The 19,210-nt window shown below is 37.8% G+C and overlaps 1 protein-coding gene across 3 annotated transcripts in view; it reads left to right on the forward strand.

Annotated features, from left to right (window-relative positions):
- The first annotated feature begins 4,481 nt into the window (after positions 1-4,481).
- The window catches only part of LOC145686319 (uncharacterized), a 358,756-nt gene continuing 344,027 nt past the window's right edge, over positions 4,482-19,210 (forward strand). The window contains exon 1 of one of the 3 annotated variants that reach the window (XM_081759521.1): positions 4,482-4,639. The gene's annotated coding sequence lies outside the window, so the exon portion shown is untranslated. The other 2 variants (XM_081759522.1, XM_081759523.1) reach the window with 2 other exon arrangements.

Consider the following 19,210-nt stretch of genomic DNA (forward strand, 5'->3'; position numbering starts at 1 on the left):
ATCTGAATAGAGGATTAATGGAAAAGATAGACCTATTTTTTTGGAAGCTAAATCGATTGCAAAAATCTACATTTTGATATCTCGTAATCAGTACTGAAAAAATAGTAAATAATAGCAGTAATAGTAAGTAGGAATTGTCTTAAGACGCTAAATTGTTTGCAATAAATCGCTTCTCGCTATTTATTACCTTTTTCGTTCTACAGTGATAGAAGTTGAAACCAAAAAAGGGTATTTGAACCACTTACGGCTTGAATGGAGTTAATGGAGGAGATGGATCCTAATTTTGGGGCTCTAAATCGACCACAAGAAACGAATTCTCAATATCTGTTACTGTTTTTGCTCTGACATCTGTCGACAGACAGACGGACAAAGCCATTCTAAAGACTTCCTACACTTATGCATAGCTTAAGCTGAAGTGTAATAAGGGCGAACATTGAATATATTCTTGGGACACTGAAAAACCGGTCTTTCTATATGTTACCACTTATGTTCTGTGGTGATCAACAATGTAACAGAAGGCGATAGATCTCTACCACTTCTGGATTAAATAAAAGTCAAATGGATTAGATGAATCCTATTCGTGTTGCAAAACTATGTATGGTTCTCGCTATTTCTTAACGCTCTTGCTCTGATGCCAGCCGACAGACGTACGGATGGATAGACAGACAGACGAACATAGCCGTTCTATAAGACTTCCTATGCGTATGCATAACATACTGTAGTTTGGAAGTCCTAACAAATGAAATGAATTCAGTTTGTTTTACGAAAGTTATCCGTTTTTCATTTTTCGAAAAAAATTCGATTTTCGTTTTTCGAAAAATTTTTCGTTCCTCACTTTTCGTTTTCGAAAAATTCATTTTTCGAAACATTGTGGCCATCCCTACTCTCGAAGAGTAACGACTCTCGAAGAATCGTTGGTCATTTCTAGTGAATAACGACTCACTCACTCATCCAAAAGAGTTAGTCAGACAGTGTTGCCAGATCTACTGATTTTGCAAAAGATCTCCTGCTTTTTCTACGTTCTACTGATCTACTGCGAAAGATAATGAAAAGTGAACAATCTCCTGCTTTTTCCTTACTTCGAGAAGTTGAAGAAATATTATTATTATTATTATTATTAAATTTTCAATGTTTCCTCACATAAAAAGACGAAATTTCTCTGTTATAATACACAAAGCTCTGTAGAGCATATAGTTATAGAGCTTTACTGTGTATAATATGAATCCAAAGAATACAACTGTACGTCATTCTCTATATTTATTTATTTATTTATTGAACAAATTCCCAGATACAGCATAACTTTGCCATTTTACACAGGGACATTCTAACAAAAGAAAGAAAAAAAAAACAAGATAACAATAACAACAACATAGAAAGAAGAGTGTAAGAGTAAAACTATTCCGTCAAAGCTCGCTTAATTGCTCTTTCAAACACTGGGTAGCTCGAAAATATGTCCACATCAGTTGTTACTTGATTATAACAGTTTGGTATTCTATAAAAAAGAGACCTCTGTATAACAGCCAACCTAGGACGGGCAAGATGGAATAGGTGGGTATTCCGGGTGATGCGGGAAGGGACACGTAAGGATAGTTCCTGAAGTAATATTTCCGATCTTAAGTTTCCATTAACTATTTTATGTAGATATTTCAGGTCAGAGATAGTTCTGCGTACTTCAGGAGTCTGAATATTAAGATGTCGCAAGAGTTCCTTCTTAGATAATATTCGAAGTGCAGGAACACGAAAACGGACTATAGCGATGAAGAAATTGAGAACAGAATCAAGTCTGGAGAGATGTGTAGGTGCTGCCATGGCCCATATGGGAGAGCAATATTCGATCTTGGGCGCTATTAATGTCTTATAAAAAGTTGCTAGTGAAGAAACAGTGCGTAGTTCGGTGAATCGATAAAGAAGTCCCAACATGCGCATTGAATTCTTTAGTATTGAGGAGATGTGGTCAGAGAATGTGAGTTTTGAATCAAAGATGACACCAAGATCATTATGACTAGCAGAATGTGTGATAGGGAAATCGTTGATATGGTATGTGGAGGGAACAGGAGACTTTTTCAAAGTAATAGTAATACTGTCACACTTCTTACTGTTGAGTTTCAAGTGCCACATTTCACACCAGCCTGTAAGGTAATTTATGTCTTCCTGTAGAGCAGTTGTGTCATGGAGACACGATATTTCTCTGTATAACTTACAATCGTCAGCAAAAAGCAGAAGGCCACTAGGTTGAGCTGATAAGTGCGTGTAGAGATCATCCATATACAGGACAAACAGCAGAGGCCCAAGTACACTCCCCTGAGGCACCCCTGAGATCACGGGTTGGGGGTTAGAAGTCGCCCCTGAAAGAACAACTCTCTGTTTACGGTCCTTCAAGTAGCTTGTGATTAGAGAGAGAAATTTGCCATGTACATTAAATCTATTGGAGAGTTTATGAAGAAGATGAATGTGACTGACAGAATCAAAGGCCTTCGAGAGATCAAAATAGATAACATCTAATTGAGTATTGTTATTCATACATTTGACTGCACAGGAAAGAAGAGTACTTAAGTTTGAGAGACTTGAGCTTTTCGGTAGAAAGCCGTGCTGAGAACTATGGATGTAAGGTGAGGTGAATTTAAGTAGCCTGTCTTTGATTATTTTTTCGCAGATAATTGATATTACAGAAAGAAGAGATATTGGCCTATAGGAGGATACATGATCTTTAAGTCCTGATTTATATATTGGGGTCACGTGAGCTAGTTTCCAACTGGTGGGATAATACCCTTCCTTGAAGCATCTATTGAATAAGATAGATAGAGGAACCGTAATAACTGAAGCAGTTTTGTTGAGAAAGAGAGGACTAATTTTATCAGGTCCAAGTGATCTGTGTGGAGATAACGATAGCAAGAGAGCCAGAACTTCGCCCGGGGTGGTAGAGAGATTGGATAAGGTGTCCGAACAGATGGAGCGGAGAGGGGGAAGATGGGGTGTAGAGGGAAGGGAAGTAAATGTTTTGCAGAAGTAGTTATTGAAGAGGTCGGGTCTTTGATCATCACTCGCTTCAGTATTTTCATCTTGAACTGTTGCCGGTATGCCCGGAGATTTTGTTCTAGATTTAATTACAGACCAAAAGACTTTAGGGTTACTAACAGTAAAATTACCAATTGAGTCCATGTATTCAAAGTATTTACGCCGCTGTACCTTCTTGGCAAGACTTCTAATTCTAGCAAAGTTTTTGTATGTGTAGTCACTCGGATGTGATTTCCATAGAGTCCAGGCAAGCTTTTTGTTTTTAAAAAGTTCACGAAGTTCATTGTCGTACCAGACCGGAAACCTGTTCGATTTTGATTCTTTCACCGGTACAAAGTCCTTTATGGCTGAGTGGACAACAGATGTAAACAAGTCCACAGCGTCGTCAACAGTTCCTACCTCTAACAAACACCAAGGAAACAGTTCAATAGCCCGGCAGATGTCACCCCAGGGGGCTTTCTTCCAAAGAAGTTGTGACCTACTTTTGAGGGGCTGGTTTGTAGTAGTGGAGGGGAGGAAATCGAAAGAAACATCCAAGGAATCGTGATCCGATGGAAAAAGATTTCTGCATGGGATAACACAACGAGGTTCTAGGTTAGAGAGAATATAGTCAAGATTGCTATTATTGCGGGTATTATGCATATTATGTTGACCTAGACCAAGTCCATGAATAAAATTGTCCATGAAATAACTGTCGTTTCCATCTTTAGTGACGCCATGCTTGCTGTCCTGCCACGTGATGGAAAGATTGAAATCACCCAATAGGATGACGTCACCGTGTGACAACGCATGTAACAGTGAGTCATGGCAAGCTTCTAAGATGTGCTGGGGGGTGTTCCTGTGCGGCCTATAGAAGCACCCAATAAACACAGAACGACGCTTTGGAATAAATACTTCCACCCAAATGAGTTCACAATCCCGTTCGAGATCCAGTCTTCTCTTGCTCTTCCACTTATTATTTACACAAATCATCACTCCACCTCCACGAGTTATGCGGTCTTTACGGTAAATGGTGAAATTATGGTTAGCGTTTTTTATGACTTTCTGTAAGATTTACAAGTAAGTGTTGTTTAAATTGGGACTTGGGCTGGAAGAGTGGCTTAGATGGTTTCTCCGCGATCGTCAGCAAGAAATCGTCTTACGCCACGGTCACGTGTAACTGCACAATATAGTTACGTTATCGCTACGTGCATGAAAAGACATTTTCCCACTCCACTTTGCTCTTTCACTACGTTTTACTTCACACATGTTTTGTATCAAATAATATTAATATAAATCGGGACTTTTCACTTTCTTTGCTCAACGTAGTTCATCGGAAATGAATTCTGGATTGCTTGCTTTGACTACTGCCCTCTTAATAATGGCATATTACCCCCCCCCCCGGATTTACAATCAAACGCCACCACTGTATGTGTCTACTGCTTTCTCCTGTTTTTTATTTTCGAATCTCCTGCTTTTCCAACTGACTGGTCTGGCAACACTGTAGTCAGAGTGGAGTAGGCTCACTCGCGAGCGATACATCAGTACTTGTGACAATAAATTTGTTTCTTATAGTCTGGCAACGCTGGCGGGTAGGAAGTTCGGATCGGAATATTTTGAAGGAAGCAAATTTTAAGTGGTACAGGTAAGTAAGTAAATTTTGTTACATGTGTTAGAAAAGGATAATAGCATCCAAGATTTCATGGAGTGCGAATACATGATCTGGGTTTCTTGCGTGTTCTATTACCACTTCTAAATGTAATAAAATCATTTTTATACGTAATGCAACAGTAGGAAGTATCCACGCGCACAGAAGATGATGAGGTACTGTTGTATACTTATTGTGCTATCTCGAATTCACATTGAATCAAAACAAGGTAAGAACTTCGTACAGACGTAATTTAGCACTGTAAGAAATCTTTTGGCATTCATCGAGTTTCAGATCACTGTTTATTTACAAATAGGCCTAATACGTCAGCTATTGTTTAGCTTTGAGGGGCCAGGTTTTTTACATTTTATGTGATATTCTATCAGATTTGGTTCGGTTATTAACATTTAATTCAGACTGTATTGACGAGCAAGCATTAGCGAGTGAAGGCGGGTTAGAGCCCCACAGGGCACGTTGTTTTCTGTCCTCGTTAGTATTGGCCCCCATTACTAAACAATTACCCTTACGTCATATGATTTCTTCCTGTAGTAAGTACCTCCAATGCCAACAACATTGCAAGGACTGTAGGAACTCATCACTGCTGGTGTGACGGACATTGATGGAAACGTGCTTGTGAGCATCGGACAGAACTGGGAACTGGATTACCTTTGGATGTTTGCCGGGTGATTAAAGGCTCACACTTGGAATATCTGTGGAATGTTATCAGATACTTTGTGAGTATACGTATCCTTTCATGGATGGGCATTGATTCCGAAGTTGGTCGTCCGCCAGTAAACGATATAAAGCGTAATGACAGATACGAAAATTTAAAAGCCATGAGTTTTTATTACCGGTTTAAAAGGGTAGAGTAGGATATGTTATCGGGCATAAGTGCTGTATCGCCGAACCAATTTGAAAATAAGAAAAAAAGTACGAAAACGTACTGTATTCGGTTATATTTGGTTGGATTACAGAAAGTTATGTCAGATTACGTTACATTAGGCGTGTAGTATTAATATACGGATCCATAGTATAAGTAGGAATAGTAGTAGCAGTTGTAGGAACGGGTTAGAAGTCCACCCCGCAGTGGGTTCTGTTCTTGACATGAAATGGGCAAATTAAAGACTTGCCTAATTTTTTCTGTACATTTTACAATCAATGGATCCGTATAGTAAAAGAAGTTTACCTCTTTGGGATATGTTCCATCCGGCTCCACATTCAGAGCCGCTTACATCAAAAACAACCAATAAATACAACCACTTTGTTAACTTTTACTATTCCCCTTACTTGACTTTCATTCTCCCTCACAAACTTAAATGAATTCTCCAATTGACCCGGTAAATTTCCTAAAATTCGCCCGGCTATACAGCACTTAACCCTATTGTCGGATTAGCTTTGGGAAGTTTTAACCCATTTTGTTAAAGTTAATAGAATGTAATTTCTCGTCTCTGCGTAAGGATACCAAATGGAGCGTCTGTACACTTGCCGCCATTCAGAATACAAATGCTCGTTACTTTCACGAAATCGAAAGTTGTTACCTTGCACTAAGTAATTTCTTCCGTTTGCCAAATAGAGCATTTATTTCGAAGTTGGGCGTCCGCTTTCGCCACGTTTTTCCGCTGTCATCTCCTTTCCACATTTTCTGCAGTTTGTTCGTAACAAATGCTTCTTACTTTCCCACAATGCAACTGTATGGTTACCTTGCGCCAAGTAGTTCCCTCCGCTCGCCGTATAGTCCCAAGTTTATAACCGATTATATATAACAAATAAACAGATTTTCGAGACCCTTATGTATTATTAAGCACACAAACGATCAAATTATCCATATCTTTCCTGTAAATTTTAAAAATTTTGCTGGAAATGGACGACCAACTTTGGAACTTAACCCCCAAATAGTTCCATGTTTATAAACTTGTATAAGAAAAGGGCATTAATTGAGCAGACTGTTCAACCTCGCTTCATTTGCGCATCGATAAGGTGGGCCGCCTTAAAAGGGTATAGTATAGTAGGGTAGGGTAGAGTGGAATAAGATTGGAATAAGTAGGGTAGGGGTAGAAACGGTTTAGCTTAAGGATAGGGAAGTTTTGATCCATTTTCGTAAAATTAATATTGTAATTTCTTTTTTCTGAGTGAGAGTACCAGCTAGAGTAGGCATTGTAAAGTTAACCCCCAAATTTTTACACAATTCTTGCACTTTCAGGTTAGGTTAGCGCTTTGTATTTCTTTTAGCAGAGCATGTACTAAGTGAGGAGCTCCATGACTACTTGCAGATTGATTTCAGGAGGGCTCAGTATAAATATAGTGTGAACGTATGATATAAAACTTTGTGCATAAAACACAAATCAGTTTGTACTAGGTGGCCATTAAAAAGCACGAATGCTATGTAACAATCAGGGCAGGAGTGCAGCAGGGGGTCCTCGAGCGGTAGCAAGGGGGTGTGTCCGTAGAGAGCATTCGCGTCAGTGACGGGATGTGTACGCATAAACGAGAGTAGTGGAAGAGCAAACTTTCACATACAATACTTTCACTTTCACTCATAATCCCTGCTTTGCCCTGACAGTAATTACTTATATTCACCTATCATTTCTTCACAAAAAATTTTTCACTTCGTATTTTCCTATAAATTTTCTATTTGATAGCACCGCCTGCTTGAGTGATCCTAAGAAAAAAGAAACACAACTTCCGCTCTCCTTACATACGTATTATTAAGTACACAAGTGAGCAAATTATCCATTTCTTCCCGGTTTTTTTTTTTTTTTTTTTTTTTGTTTGTTTGTTTGTTTGTTTCAGACAGATGACCAACTTTTCTATAAACTTAAACCCGTATATCATCCATCTTTGTACGCAGTATACTTATAACAGTGCTTTGAAATCCGATGAATGACTTAGGCTAACCCTATATTATTATTTACTTGTTAATATCGTAATATACCTTATGTAGAATTATTCATCTTTCATTTCCTTCGTTCGTTTTAAATATTTCATATATTCACGCTTTCGTTCTTCTAAGATTAGTACCTTTTAAAGTGTTATGTGTTCTTAGGCACTATATGGGAATGACGAAGAGTGAAACTTGTACCTTCTCATGTTCCCAGCTAGCACTATAAACAACATTCTTTGCAACATATCGCACCACGCGACAATATGATATAAGGTAAACGTCGCAAGATCCTCTATTTTGTCGAAAACGGAAAGGATGGGCAGCACCAGGATGATATTAAGATATTTGATATGCTATAACACCGACTTGGCGGCCATCTTGAAAGCCACGGTCTTGGATATAGCGTAAGGTATTCAAATGAGAAGCGGGGTGTGTAATATATGAATGTAAGACATAACGCAAAAAGAAAACCAATGATGTAACCGCAAAAAACATGTGTAATGGTATGGACGGGACGAAGTGTAGAAGACTGGCAAAACAAACGTGTATTCGAAGGACAGAATAATAGAGTAAGACTCCACAACAATGGTACGCGACAAGTAATCGCAACAAAGTCTGTGCATGGAAGTGCATCCGCCTTGACACATTATGCCTTTCGAGGATATTGGGATTCTGTTTGGGACAGTGAAACCCACAGTTGCCTCGCGTGATACGACAGGCTGTCTATCAGTCACAAAAGTCACGAAATAAAAAAAAGAAAATAAAATAAAATAATAATAATAATAATAATAATAAAAACTGTCATGAAAGTCACGGAATTTAGCTTTTGGGTCACGATCTTTTTTAACTGTGCAAATGTAAGTACATATTGGAAAATTTTGTTCCGTAAAACGTCAAACTTCACCACCAAAAATATTTATGGTCAGCTTTAGACGCTATCAAATTGCAAGCAAAGTACGTTTCTATCTCATGGATGAAAATTAGGCCTAATTCACGTCCAAATTCGCTTTTGAATATGTTAGGAAATGTTATGATTGGGTAAAGAAAAAGTCACGAAATTTCATTTTGGAATTTTTGTAGACACCCTGTACGTACACTCGTTTGGAGACTACATAAACTACAAAGGACTATTTCTTATGGAACAGCAATTCGACAGCTCTCTTCAGAGCTAGGAGATATCATCTTGGATTGATGAGCAAAAGCACGACCTACCTGGGATGAAGCTCACTCCTGGACGAAGTTTTGTATGTTTCTTGTTCAATTTTCTTGCTGTTTCGTGTGAACAAGGGACATTTCGGCCCACGTTTATTAAAACAACACTATCTGAAACAAAGTGTATACGGATGAGAAAGCCCAGTCATGTTCTAGCTTACATTTTTTTACGAATGTTTCTTTTCCTTTGCGCGGTTTGCTACACTGTTTCGCGAAGGTCCCAAACAGTCACAATATCAGGGAAAGGCAGCGTTCTGCATTGACTCGATGAGTTCCATGAGTTGTTGAAGTCTCCCACGCGAAGGCTAGTTTACCACACAATGAGACTTCTCATTTCAATACCTTACGGTATATCCAAGATCGTGGCTTTCAAGATGGTCGTCAAGTCAGTGTTATAGCATATCAAATATCTTGATATCCTCGTGCTGCCCATCTTTTCCGTTTTCGACATAAACGGGTATCTTGCGACGTTTACCTTATATGATATTGTCGCATGGTGCGTTATATTGCGGAGCATATCTCCGGTGTTTCTGGGCGGGGGCAGCTCTAATTTGGCATTTTGTCTTCTTTTCTATTATGTATCCTCTGGGCAAAGTTTGAGTCGGATCTGATCCTGCCTTGTTCTGTACGTTGCTTGTTAGTCGTTCCCGACTCTAGATGTGCTCTACACGTTAAGTTATTACTCTGCGATTTGTGCATAAAACAGCACAATGTCCTGTAGCTAGCAGTGGCAATAACTTGCTGTATGAGTAACTATTATTCTGGTATTCTCATACAGCCCGAAGGTAGGTTGTGAATTAGAAAATTCTTCGTATTAGTCTCGTAGTGCAATAATACAGTAAAAAGTTAATTCAAAACTTGTCTGCGGATTGCTAATGTAGAGAAATGTGCAACTACTGGAACACACATAAAAATCCAGTGTTAGTGACAAGGAATTCATAGTGGATATGTCACCGTAAGCTGGAGGTCGATGATAGACACATTCATATATATTGCAACACAGTTTACTGCAAGAAGAGGACCTGAAGCAGGTACCACGTTTGTTCCCCCCCACCCCAACCCAACCAGTGCGTGGTGCGATCGTAACCCAGCGAAAGTGCGCACGAAAGAATATCTCAGGTTTGAGTTCAATTCACAATTATGAAAGTAGTTAATCGTCGTGTTTTGTCATTTTGATGTTAGTTCCTTTTATGTGAAAATGCAAAGTATGAATATGTCTGTTACTTATTTTCAAATTTCCAATATAGTAATACTCAATTTTATTCATTGTATTTCATTTTTGCTACAATAGTTTATACATGTCATTGTGTGGTAATTAAGTAACGTATTTCTACTCATCGTAGCACATCTTTATAAGTGAATCCTTACGTTTGATATTCCCACTTGTCTTGAACTACCAGCCATCAAGGGAAGAGGAAGTATTCATGGGACTGCCACCTCATTTGTAGTTGGTTGGGATATTGAAACTGCAAGGTCAAGAAAGAGAGAGATAATCAGGGTGGAAAAAATCATAATTAAAAAAAAAAGTTTGTTGATTTTTTTTTATTTAAATGATTTTTTTATTTAAATCAAACCTATCTTCTCGCGTAATACAAGTCACGAACTGAAGATAAAACATTAGGAATTAATATTGAATGTTAATTATGCCATTTAAGTGAAAGTATTGGGCTTGAATTTTGAATTGATTTCCAGTCGTTAACTTATTTCAATCCCAGATAGAGATGCAAGGGTTCGGAAAGAAACATCTTTCTTTGGGAGAGGGGGGGGACTCGGTTTTTTCTGCTTCGCTTTTTTGCTTGGGAAATTGTGGGCTTTTTTCCAGATTCTGCTTTAAATTGATGAAGCAGGTTTTGCTTCGCTTCTCTACAATACAAAAACTCATTTTAGTAGTAGTGGATACAGATAATAATACAAAACCTTGAAAATAAACATGAACTTCGAAAACATATTTCGAACAATTTTAATTCTTAACACATTTTTATTATGAATCCCAAAAAAATAATCCATGTATGGGTGATTCCACGTAAAAAATTAATTATTGCCCAATTTCTCAACACCGTGGGCTGTCACAGACTACAGTTGACTGATTTTAATCAATAAATTACAACTGAAGTTGCAAATCAAACATCATTTAATGGTAATTAAATGGAAGAGAACACTTCAATGTTTCGGTTTTGTGGAAAGTAAACCTTTATAACGATTATTTTCGAAAGCTTGACTATGCTTCGTTTCTGTCACCTCTATTTCGTCTCAACTCCATGGCAATGCTCTCAACAGATAGCATGGTCGTCCACATTGGCAACACCCACAAGAAGACAAGGCAGACATGTTTGACTGAAGAACAGAAAAAGTTGTGTGCATGTGTTAAAAGCTATAGGAAAAATATTTTTGTGTGTGGAAAGCAGGTGCGTATATTAATTGATACTAAACACCATGGTATTTATTACTGAATGTATTTGTATGGTATATACCTTCTTTTCCTTGAGGAACCTACGCCTTAACGTAGAAAATTCGTACACAATTACTCATATGTACTGGTTAGTGGGCCGGTAAAGATAAATTATATTCGATTTTCTCAACTCCATGTCCATTTGAAAACAGGAATCCTCGGTGTTGAGACAAGTTCAAGGAGTTGATAATCCTATAGTGTTTGTTATGCTCATGCTCTTCCAAATATTTGTTCTTTCAATATATTGATAGAAATAAAGCTCGTTTATGGTCTAGTGACTAGTATGTTCGCCTTTCGTGTGTGGTTCTGGGTTTGTTTCCCGGTAGAAGCTCAAAAATTAATGGTGTTTACTTCGCACAGAGAGGCAATTGAAAAACTCATTTGAGTAGAGATGTACTGAAACCTGATCGCGCAGACCATCGCAACAGTCGTAGGAGCCGACACGCTGACCACGTGTTATTCACACTCAAAGGCCGGCTGGTGGGTCCTAGCCCATTTAAGGAGTGTTTCGCGGAAGTTCAGATTTGGGGCTGTCAGGTAGCCGGAGGTAAAACTTCAGTCAAGTCAAGGTGGATGGTATCTATTTTTAACCTATTGAAGTCTCAATCTTATGATCAACTAGTTGTTTTCTTTTCAGGGATTGTCGAAGAGTCTGAGGGCAATATACGGGCAGTCAATTTTATGACGCGGATCGGGAGGAATTTCTCCTGGCCTACTAAACCTGACGTTTAAAAAGCGTTGGCAGTTGTCATTCTGTGTAGACTAGAACAGCCCTTCCCTGTTTCCTCAAGATATTTCCTTCATTGGAGTGGAAAATGAGGGCTACTTAACAAAGAACATCGAATTATTCAAAGAAAACAGAAATGATTAGTGCCTTACACTGTCATTTAGTGTGCATTATACAGGGCGTTTCAAAACAATACCGACAACGTTTGGGAGGTGATTCCTAACACCAAGATAAGATAAAAAGTATAGACCAATCTGGGTGCACAAATGGTTCCTTTCGCAGTTATAGGCTGCCGAAGACATGAAAAAAATGAACTTTAAAGGTCCATAGCATAAAACTATGGGACCTATCGTAGTCGGGTCAGACTTCACTTAGGAATTAGTATGTGCGCTATCCAAATATCCATGTTTCAGAATCTTGCGGTACTTCCACAACAACTTTTATAGAAGTAGTTGGTGAGTACTTCAGATTATACGCCCGTAGTCAAACTCCCTCTATAAAAATTTCTTCGTGAGTACCTCAGGATTCTGAAACATATTTTTGGATATTGCACATATTAGTTCCTAAGTGAAGTCGTGACCCGACTATGGCAGGTCTCATAGTTTTGGAGCTAGGATCTTTAAAGTTCATTTTTTTCAAGTTTTCGACAGCCTATAACTCCGAAAGGAAGCATTTGTGTACCCAGTTGTCTATACTTTTCGTCTTATCTTGGTGTCAGGAATCAGCTCCCAAACGATGTGTGTATTGTTTTGAAACATCTTGTATATATACCAAATATACAAATACACTTACCAAATGTTGAAAAAGTATTGCACTTTCGACATGTTGACTTGATCACACAGAGAAGACAGACACTTTACATAAGCTCAAAAATCAAATGAAGTAGACAATAGACAGGTTTAGTGACTACTTCATCTGTTTCGTAAGCTTATGTGTGTAAGGTAAAAAAATTCTTATTATTATATTATTTATTACGACTAGGATTATTATTATTTATGCTCTCCTTCTGATCGCTACGGATCTGATCGCTTTATCTCAATTTGAAAATATGTTCCTAATCGATATTCTTTATCTCACCACTCTTACGAGTCTGCCATTTTTACCTTACAACAAAAAAAGAAAGAAATTCCAAAAGAAATAATTCGTCCGCTCGCTGTTGTCTAGGTAACAGGTTCAAAAATACGATTGAGTTAAAAATAACAAGTCAAATGATTTATGGAGAATAACTAGATTTATTAAGCTTTATGTTTCTCGAATTTAGGTAAGGTGAGTGACTAGAAATCTTGAGATTCAAAGGACGTTACTTCGCCCTTGTAAAATTAATCCTTAATATTTTGCTCGACTTCCCAAAAACTCATCATGAGAGTTCAAGGAGCACAAACTAATTTAAATATCACTAAAACATAAAAATAAAAGACTTCTCTAATAATTCTTTGGGAACTGCGGTAATATGGAAACTAGTACTCTCTGTACTCTAGGTCCATATTCCTTACTTTCAAGGACTGCTTAACTTCATTTAGTAACAGTCCGGCCTACACCTGGTTTGGACTCTCAAAACTCTGAGAAATCCAGAAAAAGGAAACTAGCTAAAATCTTAAGGATAGGTAACTTAGGGAATTAGGAGAAGCATCCGTCACTCATGGCCCAGCTATATTACGTCTTCCATTCAAGACTCTAGGTTAAAAGGTGAACACACACTCTAATACTTTCAAACACGAAAGTCGCAGTGTGAAAACAAAAACACCAGCCAAGCCTGACTATTGCATGACTGTACAGGAAACGAAACCAAATCGCAACTTGGATTCTATTTTAAATGGGAAAAACCTCCAGCACCTGGAGAGTTTCAAAACCTAAGTGCCCTGGGTTCACTCTCTCCCTAGGGTCACCCCAAGAGCAAATTACTTTTTACTCCTTCTAACCTTTAACTAGAGCCCAGTTAAGTCATTACTCTGACGTAGAGCTCAAAAATCCTACTTCATTCTTTAATTCCTATTCCTAACTAGAATTCACCTAAATTACGGCCAGAGACCACTTTCTCTAGCGGGACTGGAAGCCACGGACTAACATATCCACAGGACAACCAGTAACTAATCTAAAGGTCAAACTCCCAGGAAAAAGCTCTCTTGCTAATTCCCTTCGGACTGAAAAGCCACCAGCATAGCCCTCTACTCTACAGGCCTCCTTAGCTGAAACAGCGAAAGCCATAAAGAAAATCCGCCTTTTTATATGTTTTGCCGGGGACAGAAAAAATTTAAGTATTAACGGTTCTAGAAACTTCTACAGCAGTGGAAAATTACTGGAAAAGTATGAAAGAAAAGTGAAATCTTCAAAAAACTAGCCTCTCTACCAGGTCTATAATAGTGGGAGCGAGAGTAATACTCGATCTAACTAACTGAATCTTAATCTTAAAAGAAAATTTGGCTTATATAAGTGATTTGGGATAATGCACTAATTGATATTTACATACATTTACATATATTAAACATAGTAAAATTATAGATTATGCTATACTTATTAAATAGATAGAACCAAATAAATATATTAGATAAATATGTGTCAGGCCTGACATTAATACACACAACTTAATTATGAATAGATTGATTTAATATTAAAATATATAACCTGAAATAACAAAGCAAGGTAACGAAGTGCCCCTTGCATGTGAAAAGTTTGTCCTCTCCATATGATAGTCAACATATTGAAAGCGCAATAATTTTTCAATATTCGATAAGTGTGTGTGTATTAGGGTAGTCCTTAATTACATGGCTTTTTTTTTTTTTTTTTTTTTTTTACGAATTTCTTTGCTCCCAACCCTTAAATTGGTTCCATGTCGGACCCAATTTATCCATGAAAAAAATGGGCTCAATCGAAGAATATTTAACCGACCCTCAAGCGACCTAAAGTTTGAATGCATATCCAATATATTAATATATAGGAAAAGTCTGGAATAAACCCTTCTTACTTTAAAGCTGCTGAAGGGAAATTGGCCAAATCTTGGATACAGGGATTGGAAGTAATCCACATCTGACCCTGAGAAATAGCATGATGGCGGCCATTTTGAAGTCCGCAATTTTGTATTCGGACCCAAAATTTTAAATGGAAATGATGTTTTGTGACATCGTTTTTGGGTAACCTTTCATTATAAAAACATATCTTCCTATATTTTCAACTTATCTCTGGTCGTTTAATTCTTTTTAGCTTTGAAATAATATTTTATTATCTTTCAATATTGTTTTTATCTTTATAGGTTACTGAAATATGAATAAACTATTACATACATGTAACAAGGAAATAATTATATATGTTGTTACATAATTACATCCCGTCGAAATACACACCAGCCTATATTGAAATTATTTATTAGAGACATTCCATGTCAGATCAACACACTTTAGGGCAAAAATTTTGGTCACCATTTCAGATTTTGATGAAATTTAGTGTGTTAGTAGGGCTTGACGAGAAACGACCAGAAATGAAATTTTTCCTTCGTGACTCTTACAGTTCTGGAGTTATAGCATCTCAAAGTTTGATTTTTTGTAAGAAAATTGGTTCTGATTGATTGTTAAAAGAGCTTGCAAATTTGGTCCTAATTAAGGTAGAGACTTCATTCGTGTGTCATTTTAAAGCTCATAGACAGACCTTTCGTTTGACATGCCACACTTGACCTTTCCCGTAAAATTAAAAATTTGACCTTGACCTTTGACCTTGAATAGCAAAAAAGACGTGGTCATCGATTTTCGTGAAACTTTTACAGAATAATGGCTTATTATTGGTGATGACATTTGGAAAGTTTCAGAGTGGGACAGCCATGGAATGCTGAGTTATGAACTTTTAAGTGAAAGTCACTGATAGTAATTTTGACCTTTTGCCGAAAATTTAGTCACATTGCTGGTTATAAATGCTTGTAACTTTTGCCCTAATTATTATAGAAACTTAATTCCGATGTCATTGTTAAGCTTGTAGATAAACCTATCATTTGATATGTAACACTTGATCCTTTCTGTAAAACTGAAAATTTTACCGACCTTTGACCTTGAATGACAAGAAAAATGACTGAGTTGCTTTTACACCAGGGCGCAAAATTTCAAATTCAGACGCACTCGCCAATCCAAAAATGATGGTCGCTAATGTCTCTCACGTACAAATTATGAGGCAGACCATTTCGATTGAGGGCGGGGAAGGAGGGGCATATTACAACGTTGTAAAGACCGCTTTCTTTGTCCGTTATGAAGACTTCAAATTCCGTGGTTTGTCACACTCAGTGACATTATTTTCGAGAGAAACAGACACTGCGCAGCCCTGTGAGTTTAGGCAGAAACCATTCCTACTGAACGCTGGTCGCCAGTTCTAAATTTCTAGTCGCCAATGGCGACCTGGCGACCGGAAATTTTGCGCCCTGTTTTACAGAATAGTGCTTGCTATTGCTGATGACAGAAGAAAAAAGTTCGTTTATGTTTCATTTGTTCTTCCAGTATAAATACTACTACTACTAATAATAATATACTGTTACTATGTTTTTCTTTTTTCCTCAGAGTTTATCATTATCATTTCTAAAATAAGGATTCCCAGGTCATTAATGAAGTAAAATGGCAACTACATCCAGTGTGAAAGGTATTGAACTGTTGTACCAAATATACTGTTGTAATCCTTTTTCCATTAACGGCCATAACTGCAATAGAGGTCTAAGGTCAGTAACAGAATGGATGATCAAGAAAGTACCAGTATTGCAGAAGACATAAAATATGTGACAAGTGCAGGAAAAATGTCGCGAAGTTGCCTGATTACGAACATGACTGAAACAGACCAATGTACAGACAATAATTCCGAGATTAGTACACCCGAGAAAAAATTACACGACGATGAAAATTTGAAGGCTGTGAATGAAAGCTTACTCTCTATTGGCGAGTCTCCAATATTGAAAACTAAGATCTCTCAAAAGAAATATCCGGGACAAAAAGTGAAGAAAATTGGATCTGCCCTCAAGAGGAAAATTGTCCATGTTGAAAGTAGTGAAAGTTCCAGTAGTGACGAAGAGGATTCTACTCAAGAAATGCTGCAACAACTTAAAGACAAATTCAGAAGTTGTGTGAAAAGAAGTGAGAAAATTCAAGTACTAACAGTACTGCCGCGGAGTTGGTCAGTTCGTAAAATTCAGCGAGAATTTGGTGCACCTAATTACATGGTACGTAGTGCCAAAAAACTGGTTCAAGAGAAGGGTATAATGGCAACATCTAACATCATACCTGGGAAAGCATTACCTACATCGGTTGTAGAAGTGGTCAGAGAATTCTATGAAGCAGATTCTGTCAGCAGAATAATGCCTGGTAAAAAAGATTTCGTTTCTGTAAGGATTGGAGACCAGAAAATACACAAACAAAAAAGGCTCATTCTTTGCAATTTGAAAGAACTATTCCAGGCATTTAAGAATCAGTATCCTGATATTTCCATTGGTTTCTCAAAATTTGCAGAACTGAGACCCAAGCAGTGTATCTTAGCGGGGGCTGTGGGAACTCATTCGGTCTGTGTTTGCAGCACGCATCAGAATGTGAAACTGATGATAGCAGGAGCCAAACTATCGACACTTACAGCTGATGATGCACATCCCATTATATCATATCATGACTGCCTTGCACAGGTTGTCTGTAATCCACCTAATATATCATGTTACTTTGGTGACTGTGAAACTTGCCCTGGTACAGAGAGGTTAATAATAAGTATTCAAAACCATATGGAGGAACATAATGTAGACAGTATAATATACCGTCAATGGGTAGCTACAGACCGATCCACTCTATGCACAATCCAAGAATCATCAGAAGATTTTTGCCCAAAATTCAGTGAGAAATTACAGATTCTTTTGTGCCATTCATTTATCGCAAAGCAACAAACAGAATTCTTGACAGGCCTCAAAGACAATCTTCATGTGGGTGAATTCATTGCTCCTTGTGACTTCAGTGAAAATTATTCATTTGTTGTGCAAGACTCTGTGCAAGGCTACCATTGGAACAATTCCCAGGCAACCATACATCCATTCGTCGCATACTATAAATCAAACCCTATAACTCACGTAAGTTTTGTTGTGATATCTGACTTCCTCATACACAACACTACAGCAGTACACTTATTCCCCCCCCCCCGCAAAAAAAAAAAAAAAACGCACTTCCTCAAATCTAAGTTTTCAATAGTGTCAAAGATTTTCTACTTCTCTGACGGGGCTGCAGCACAATACAAAAATAAGAAAAAATTCATTAACCTGTGTTCGCACGAAGACGACTTTGGAATTAAAGCTGAGTGGCACTTTTTCGCTACTACACATGGTAAAAGTGCCTGTGATGGATTGGGTGGAACATTAAAACGACTTGCAGCCAAAGCTAGTCTCCAGAATCCGTGTGATGACCAAATAATGACTCCAAAGCCACTTTATAACTGGGCTACTACAGCTATGCCGAGCGTCACTTTTTGTTACGTCTCTTCAGAAGAACACGCTGCAGAAGAATCGCTGCTTACCTCAAGATACAACAGTGCCTCTGCAATAGCTGGAACTCAGAAACTACATGCTTTTCTACCAGTTACTGTAAATACTTTACATGCGAAGAAATTCTCAAACAGTGGTGAATACCGAACTTACTGTGTGAAAAAAAATTAAGAGCACATCTATCCATAGAAGCAATAAAAGCAGGTTTTGTTACATGTGCTTATGACGGCAAATGGTGGTTAGGATGTGTACTGTCTCTAGACGAAGTTGAGCAGGAAGTTACTGTGACGTTCTTACATCCTGCAGGGCCTAATCCATCTTTCACATATCCCCGCAAGGAAGACATTTTAATACTTCCTACTTCGTGTGTACTAGCTACAGTTCATCCGCTAACAGCCACTGGACGCACATATGTGCTTAACAAAGCAGACTCTCAAAAATCAACTACTATGCTAGAGAAACAGTTTTAGTGCAGGCATTTCGTCCTCAGGTATGTAGATAATTTTTTCACTGGTTATTTCTACGTTAAAGTACACTTAGTCCCCTGAATAACGAACAATGCAATTATAAACAAATGACTAATTACTACTAGTATTAAGGTTCTTCGAAAAGTACACCTTGCGATAAAGCTGTGCAATTTTCATAGCAATTCGTTAGTCTGATTTGTTAGCATCCCCTTTTGATTTTCTGGCCACGCTCTTGTCCGATTCCCCCTCCTTCCCAACTATTAGCCCGGAATTCCCGAGGTATGTTCGAACACTTATAAAGTTCTAATAACAGAAAATAGTCCATTAAATTCGTTTTTAATAATAGTTTTCTACATT

The sequence above is a fragment of the Thermobia domestica genome, chromosome 5 (assembly GCF_964235325.1).
Source record: "Thermobia domestica chromosome 5, izTheDome1.hap1.1, whole genome shotgun sequence".
Classification (NCBI taxonomy): Eukaryota; Metazoa; Arthropoda; class Insecta; order Zygentoma; family Lepismatidae; genus Thermobia; species Thermobia domestica.